This window comes from Nannospalax galili, unplaced genomic scaffold (genome assembly GCF_000622305.1).
Source record: "Nannospalax galili isolate Female #2095 unplaced genomic scaffold, S.galili_v1.0 scaffold843, whole genome shotgun sequence".
Taxonomy (NCBI): Eukaryota; Metazoa; Chordata; class Mammalia; order Rodentia; family Spalacidae; genus Nannospalax; species Nannospalax galili.
The window spans coordinates 626,259-634,642 of record NW_008349585.1 but is presented as its reverse complement, the minus strand read 5'-3'; the positions used below and the strand labels follow the sequence as shown (position 1 = coordinate 634,642).

General features: G+C 37.8%; 1 long non-coding RNA gene across 1 annotated transcript in view; it reads left to right on the top strand.

The window, feature by feature from the left end:
- The window catches only part of LOC103745116, a 9,432-nt gene extending 1,363 nt beyond the window's left edge, over positions 1-8,069 (top strand). Inside the window, exons 3-4 of the long non-coding RNA XR_607741.2 lie at positions 2,585-2,627; positions 7,712-8,069. This is a non-coding gene — a long non-coding RNA (uncharacterized LOC103745116). The remainder of the gene's footprint in view (positions 1-2,584; positions 2,628-7,711) is intronic.
- Positions 8,070-8,384: the final 315 nt, after the last annotated feature.

Below are 8,384 nucleotides of genomic sequence, written 5' to 3'. Positions count from 1 at the left end.
TATTCCATCCAGGAAGGATACAGTAATAAAGGGGTGTCTGTTGCCCTTGATGAAGAAATAAATTTACCTCGATATCCAAGTTTGTGAGCCCTGGCCTTAACTGAGGAAAGGTACATGAAGGGAACAAAATATCTTTCAAGAGAAACAGTTTACCAGTGGCAAGATAATTAGGTGTTGTGTACTGTATCTCCCAAGTAGATAACCAGACCTTTTTGTTTCTTCTCAAGAGTTTGAGAGATAGGAGCTGTTTGAAGACACATCATAAGAGCTGTTGTGAGAGGAGGAGGAGACCTTGTGGGGAAAGGGTTCAATAATATTAAGGATTAGGTACTTGTCCATCCAGCAGAATAAACACTCAACAGAGGATAATCTGAGTCAAATAAAGACAGGACGTTTTGGTCATACTCGTTTTCTGTTGCTACTTAGCAAGTTACGACAAATACAGTGGCTTAAAACAACACACATTTATTATCTTAAAGTTCTGTGTGTCAGAAATTTGACTTAGTGCTCACAAACTAAAACCTAGATGTTGCCGGACTGCATTCCTTTGGCAGCTCCAAGAGATGTGTTTCTTTGCTGAGGTTGTTGGCGAGACCCAGGTCCTCGTGGTCCTGGCTGTGTTGTCACTCGTAGCTGCATCCAGCTTACTGAGGGCACTGTTATGTTTTGGTTCACGTCCCCTTCCTCCATCTTCAAAGCCAGTCATTGTGATTCTCGGTCATTATCAAATCCTTTCTGCCTCTTCTGTAACTTCTCTCTGAAGAACATTCTGCCTTTCTTGACCACTTTTACCTCCACCCAGATAATCTAGAATAATCTTTGTATGTTAAAGTCAAATAATTGGCAACTTTTATTCCCTTCAGCTATGCAGTGTTTTATAGTCATAGGTATTGAGGGTAAAAATTGTGGGAGCCAAAATTTTACCTACCATATATTTTCTCACCAAATTCAGTGGTTTCAAATTCATACAAACTATGTGTGGAAAAAAATGAAAATATATACACTGAATATCAATATCTTTATCAAGATATTATGCTTTTCCAATAGCATACAAGCACTCTACACAATGACCATGTAAAAGTATTTTTAGAACATGGAACATAATTGAGACACCAAATTCTAGTAATCCTGCTAATATTAAATGGAAGAGGGCTCTTGTCAGTCTCGTTTCTTCACTTCCTTGATGCCCTCTCCATAATATATTTCTGATCTGCCCATGTGCATTAGCAGTTAGTGCAGTGATGCTTGAATTTACTATAGCTTCCTTAACTACAGCTGTCATTATTTTGACAAATTGTTCTTAAATAACCTGGGCTAGAGGTGGTCCTCTCTTCTTCCAACCCTAGGCCCCTGAAGGGGTTTGGACTTGTTTGCTCAGGGTAAGGCCTTCCTTCAGAGCTTCATGCCTTTCACCCAACTTAGCACCAAGATGTGCTAGACCATTTCTTCATAGTTAGACCACAACTGTCAAGCCTACATTTCTCTAAGATTCTATGGTGGTAAATTTTGTCAACTAACAGGATCTAAATCACCTAGTAGACAAACTTCTGGGCAGTATTTGAGGGCATTCTTAGTCTGGATTAATTGAGGTGAGAAGACCCACCCTAAATGTGGGTGACACCATTTCTCAGGCTGAGGTTTCAAACTGAATAAAAAAGAGAAAGGGAAATGGGCAGGACCATTTGTCTGTCTCTGCTTCCTGTGTATAACTGAAAATTCTCTCCATTAAGAAAGCTTATTAGTGGAGTTCTGTTAAATTTTAGAGATAGGAGCTATTTTCTGGAGGTTGATGAATGGGTGCTTGCTAGCTTGCTGGCTTGCTACTTTGTTTTCTTAAGCAAGATGTTGCTGTGTAGCCCAGGCTCGCCAAGTGATTATTCTAGCTTTTGCCACCATGCCTGTTTATGTGTTGTTTTCCAATGTACAACCATCTAATTTGTAAAGCACTTTCACCACAGCATAAATTCATTACCAAAATCACTTCTTTCTCTTTTATCAAAATACAAAAGAGTAATGGATCTTAATTTAACAGAATATGACAAGTTCATTGATATGATGTTAGGATTTTGGTACAAGATCAAGAAGAATGTCTACTTATATGAAAAAGCACATTTTTTTCTATATCTTTTTTAGACCAAACTATGTGTATGTACTGCCTCCAAATGTTCATGACTTGAGTAACTGAATTCAAAGCCATAAAGGAGATGAAAGATCAGACCAAGAATTCAAAAGATTAATTTATAAAATAGTCGGTGACTTCAAATAGAATACAGATAGCCCGATGAATTCATATGAAACAGATTTTTTTGAAAAAGAACAAACAGAAACCTTGGAAATGAGTTCAGTGAGTCAAATAAAAAACATAGTTGAAAGCCTTAATAATACACTAGATCAAGCAGGAAAAAAAGTATCAGAGGTTCTCTGGTTGGGGGCTTGGGGGTAGGGAGTTTCATCTGGCCTTGAAGTAAACAAGGCAAGTGTTCATGAAGCTCATCCAAATTATATGTAAAAGAATGCTTCCTTTAGGAAGCCTTTTGTGAAGCACAAAAACCTGGATGATTTCTTAACTTTTCCTCTTTTCTAGGAGTGCAGAACCTGGGTAACTCAAAACTATGGATCCCTTCTATGTAAGGCTGCCTGTTGAACTACTCTGGGTATTTTATTTTGTTGCTGGATACTAATGCATATGAAGCTATTAACATCAATGAATGGAACAAAGATTAATACCATAGCTAATGCATAGAGAATATTTTCAATAAAATCATAGGAGAAAATTTACCAAACCTAGAGAAAAGAGATGCCTATCCAGGTGCAAGAGGCCCAAGAACTCCAAATACACAGAACAAAAAAACAAACTCCCCACAACATATTATAGTTAAAACATTAAATACACAGAATAAAGAAGGGATTTGCAAGCTGCAATAAAGGTCAAGTCAGTTATAAAGGCAAACCCAACAGAATAATGACTGATTATTCAACAGAATATTAATACCAGATGAGCCTTGTAAGGACTATTCCAAATTCTGAAAAGTCTGGTTGACAACTTTCAACTAGACTTTTCAACCCAACAAAGCCATCTATTAAAATTAAAGGAGAAATAAAAACTTTGCATGGCAAAAACAGGTTGAAGAAATATATGAGCACTAAGTTAGCTCTACAGAGGATACAGGAAGGAATTCTTTGGTCTAAGGACAAGGGTGATCACATTGAAGGGATTGCAGGGAATAAATAAACAATTCCAGAAGAGTTAATTAAAAGATCTAAGAAAGCACCACCAAAAAAATGACAGGAATTACACTTTCAGTGATAGTGCTTGATATTAACAGCCTCAGTTCCCCCAATAAAGAAACTGAGACTGGCAGATTGGATTAGAAAATGGAATCGTTTTTCTGCCTCTTAAGAAATTTACACCTCCCCTGCAATGATAGATATCACCCCAGGTTTAAAAGGATAGAAAAAGAAAAGATGTTCCAATAAAACATAAGAAACAAGCAGGTGTAGCTATTCTAGTACCTGACAAAATAGATTTCAGATCAAAACTAGTCAGAAGAAATAAGAAGGGTTTGTTGTTCATTCTCAACAAAGGAAAAATCCAACAAGAGGATATTATAGTTCTAAACATATATGCATGAAACACAGGTGCATCCAGTTTCAAAAAGAAATACTTCTACATCTAAAAACTACAGATTAAGCACAACACAGTTGTGAGTGATTTCAGTCCCTCATCAATAGGTCATTCAGACAAAAACTAGGTGAAGAAACCCTGGTGTTAAAGGACATAATAAATTGAATGGACATAACAGTCATCTACACATTCTTCTCAGCAGCCCATGAAACTTGTCCAAAACCAAACCACATATTAAGACTCAAAGCAAATTTCAGAAAATGGGAAAATTTAAATAAATCCTGCTTTCTATAAGAACAATGGAATAAACCTAGATATTCTATTACAAGAAACTACAGAAAATAAACTCATGGAAACTAAACAGCACAATAATGATAATTGGGTCAAGTAAAAATCAAGAAGGAAACCTAAAAATTCATTTACAAAAAGCCCAGGGCCAGAGAGAGTATAGAATTCTACTGGAACTTCAAACAAGAACCCAGTATTTAAATTATTCTGTAAAATAGAAAAGGAAGGAATACTTCCAAATTCTTTTTGCAAAGCCAGTATTATCCTGATACCAAATTGAGACAAAGACCCAACAAAAGAGAATCACAGGCCAATCTCCATGATGGACACAGACACAAAAATTCTCAATAAGGGAGCCGGAGAGCTAGTTCAATGATCAAGCGCACTGGCTATGCTTGCAGAGGACTCAGGTTTAATTCCCAGCACCTACATGGTAGCTAACAACCATCCATAGCTCCAATACAGATGATCTAACATGTTTTTCTGACCTCCATGGGCACTGCGTGCTTAGGTGCACTTACATGCAGGGAAAGCACTCACATTAAATAAATAAAGCATGTTTTTTAATTCTCAATAAAATACTTGCAAACTCAATTCCAAAGCACATCAAAAATATCCATCACAAATGATCAAGTCACCTTTATCCCAGAGGTGAAAGGCTGATTCAGCATATTTAAATCAATAACTAATTTACCATATAAATAGACTCAAGGACAGAAACTACATGATCATCTCATTAGATAAAGACCTTTGACAAAAATTCAAAAGTCCTTTGTGATAGAGGTCCTGTAGAATCTAGGGATAAAGGGGACATATCTCAACATAATAAACATACTATACAATAAGTACACAGCCAACATCATGCTAAACAGAAAAACCTGAAGCACTTTCACTAAAATCAGAAATAAGGATGTGCACTCCTGTTTGCTATAGTGCTTGAAGTCTTAGCTAGAGGAGTAAGACAAGAACAGAAGTTAAAAGAGATACAAATAGAGGCTGGAGAGATGGCTCAGCTGTTAAGAGCACTGGCTGTTCTTGCAGAGGACCCAGGTTTGATTCCCAGCATCCACATGGTGGCTAACAACCATCCATAATTCCAGTTCCAGGGAATCCAACCTCCTCTTCTGACTTCTGTGGGTACTTCATGACACAAGTGCACTTACATCCATGTAGACAATACACTCATACACATAAAATAAAAAAAATATTTTAAAAAGATAAAAAGGACAAAAATCAAAGTATCATTATTCACAAATGATATGATTCTATACATAAAAGACCCTAAAGACTCCAGCAGAAAACTCCTTCAGCCAATAAACACATCCAGCAAAGTAACAGGATATAAAATTAACATACAATCAGTAGCTTTCCTATATACTATTGACAAATACACAGAAAAAGAAATCAAAGAAATAATTCCATTCACATTAGCCTCAGAAAATATCTTGGAATAAATCTAACCAAGGAAGTGAAAGATTTGTGTTATGAAAACTTTTAAGACACTGAAGAATGAAATTGAAGAAGATAACAGAAGATGGAAATACCTCCCATACTCATGAACTGTTAGGAAAAATAGTATGAAAATGGTCATCCTACCAGAAGCAATCTACAGAGTCAATGCAATCCCCATCAAAATTCCAATGCAATTATTCACAGAAATGGAAAAATTAATCTTAAAATTCATATGGAAACACAATAGACTCAGGATATCAAAAGAGAAAAAAAATCCTAAATAAAAACACTATTGGAAGTATCACCATTCCTGATTTCAAATTATACTACAGAGCTATAGTAATAAACAGCATAGTACTGGCATAAAAGCAGACACATTGATCAATGGAGTAGAATTGAAGACCCAGATAAAAGCTCACATTCCTACAGCTGATTCTTGACAAAGAGACTAAAATTATACATTGGAAGAAAAATATCGTCAACAAATGATGTCAGTCAAACTGAATAGTTACATGTACAAAATTAAACAATCTTTATCTCTCACCCTGTATGAAACTCAGCTATAAATGAACCAAGGACCTCAAAATAAGACCAGAGAGCAGGATCTTGCTGTGGTGAGGATTCTGTAAGCATTTGGAAACTTTGGACTGCAGGTCCTCAGAGCTTAATGAGTTGAGGAGCTTGGAAAAGAATGTTGAGAGCAGTGGACACAGTGGAGGCCTGGCTTCTGAAGTTTTGGGGGAAAGCAAAGACAATCGGGTCCATTTGTGTGATTTATTTGAATTAAGAGTCTGTGGGAAATGTAGCCAGGTGTGGTGGCACAACCACTTTAGTCCCAGCACTCAGGAGGCAGAGATAGGCAGATCTCTGTGAGTTCAGGGTCAGCCTGGCCTACATAGTGAGTTCCAGGCCAGCTGGGATTACAGGAGACTCTGTCTCAAAAAGAAAAAAAAATCTGTGGAAGTGAAACTGGGACAATGGACATTGACTATCTGGGGTTGAAAAGTCAGCTGTGAGCATGGCTGTCTCAAAGAGACAAAAAAAAAAAAAAAATCAGCTGGAGATAATGACTCAGCAGTGAAGAGCACTAGCTTTGTTTGCAGAGAATTTGATTCTGTTTCCAGTGCCCACTTTGCAACAACAATCCATAAGTCCAGTTCTAGGAGATCTGACACCCTCCTCTGGCCTCTGTAGGCATTGCATGCATGTGGTGCTCTTACATACACGCAAGAAAAACACATAAAACAACAATAAAATTTTTTAAAAGAAAAACCAGCCATGATTAATAAGCGACTATCATCACTGAGGTAAAATCTTCTGGGAAGTATTTCTTCAGAGTGAGCACACAGAATCTGTGGTCCAGGGAGGCTAAAACTGCATCTCAAGCTGGAAACCACATGTGGCAATGTGTAAGAGTCTCCCACATGGTACTGGTTTTGAAGTCTTGAAATGGTCCTAGAAGCTTAGGTTTGCAGTGGGAGAGGACAGGAGAGACCACTGATAAAGGTGCAGCTTCAGTTGCAGTGGAAACCCTGGAACTGAAGGGTTAATGGAGAGAAGCTGAGGCTTGGCTCTATGCGGCAGGGTAAGAGTCCCTGAAGTGGCCAGGAGAAGCTGTTGGTGAAGGCCTCAGTTGCAGTGAAGACCCCAGCATATTGGAGTTGCCATGCCTTTCCTCACCCTAGCCTTATAGTTAACCCAGCTGTAGCAAGGAACCTCACAGTGGTCCTAGGATTCAACCTGAGACTTAAATATGAAAGCTTGAACAACCCTCAGAATTCTAAAGCCATGGGGATAATCTATAGCCAAATAGCTAAGGAAACTAAGGTCTAGACATTAGATGTTACCAGTGAAATATGTGACAACAGGCAGTGAAGTTGGAATTGCCTCCCCTATTTCCTGTATCTCCACAAGGGTATATAATTAAGAGATAGTTCACATCTTCAGGACCAGCTAAGGCCAGAAGCATGCCACAAGTTCAAGGCCAGGCTGGGCTACAGTGAGACCTTGCTTCAAAAATAAAATTAATTAATTAATTAATTGATTGATTGATTGATTAAGTGTAAGATTAGTCATGCTCTGTGGAACAAGTATAATCAGCATTTATGATGCAAGCTTAGAGAAATTAAAGTGTCTTATTTAGACAATTGAAAAAGCATGAATGAGATTTGTAGATTAGGTAATGGTACTATGTCAGTGTTAATTTCTTGCTTTTATATATGGTTAGCTGTATGACACTATTCCTCGGGAGATACAAACAAACATCAACTCATCCCAGATATAGAACTGACAACAGACCAAAGTAAGTAAAACGTGGTGGACCAATGAATTTTATTGGCATTACAGGAATATGGGTGAGGAGTAACAGAAACAAACGCCTGAAAGACAGCTGCATCACTAAAAGCCCACTGCAGCATGGATGACAGCTCATGAAAGCTGGAAACATGGAGTACACCCAGGCAGCTCAGTGGGAGAGTGCCTTTTCCAGGCAGCCTGTCTAATCTGAGAGTATCTCTCACCAGTCCACGTGGCTTCTATATGCTTGTGAGCTTAATCAGCTTCCCTACAGGATTGAATGTTTGACTTCCCTTTAGAACATTCTGAGTCTTAAAGAACTTCCCTGAAAAATGGTGTTTCTGTTAACAAACTTGCTTGTATTCTAGGACTAAACACTTAAGTAATAAAGTATCATGTCTGGAACTTACTATTGCATGAATTTTTTAAATGTGGGGTGAGGACCAGATTATATGTATATGAATACACAGAAAGGAAAGGAGAGGGGAGGGGAGGGGAGGAAAGGGAAGAAGGGGAAAGGAAAGAAAGAAGAAAACAACAGTAATATCTTATAATAAGGTGGTAATGGAGAACTGAAAAGTGCAGATTCAAGATGTGCTTTACACAGGAAGTTAAAAGACTGGCTCATGGTTCAAGTATATAGACTAAAGGAGAAAGTTTTTTGTTTTGTTAAGTTTTTTCCCCTGGAGTAACTGAGTGATGTGGTCAGTTGCAATAAAGACCT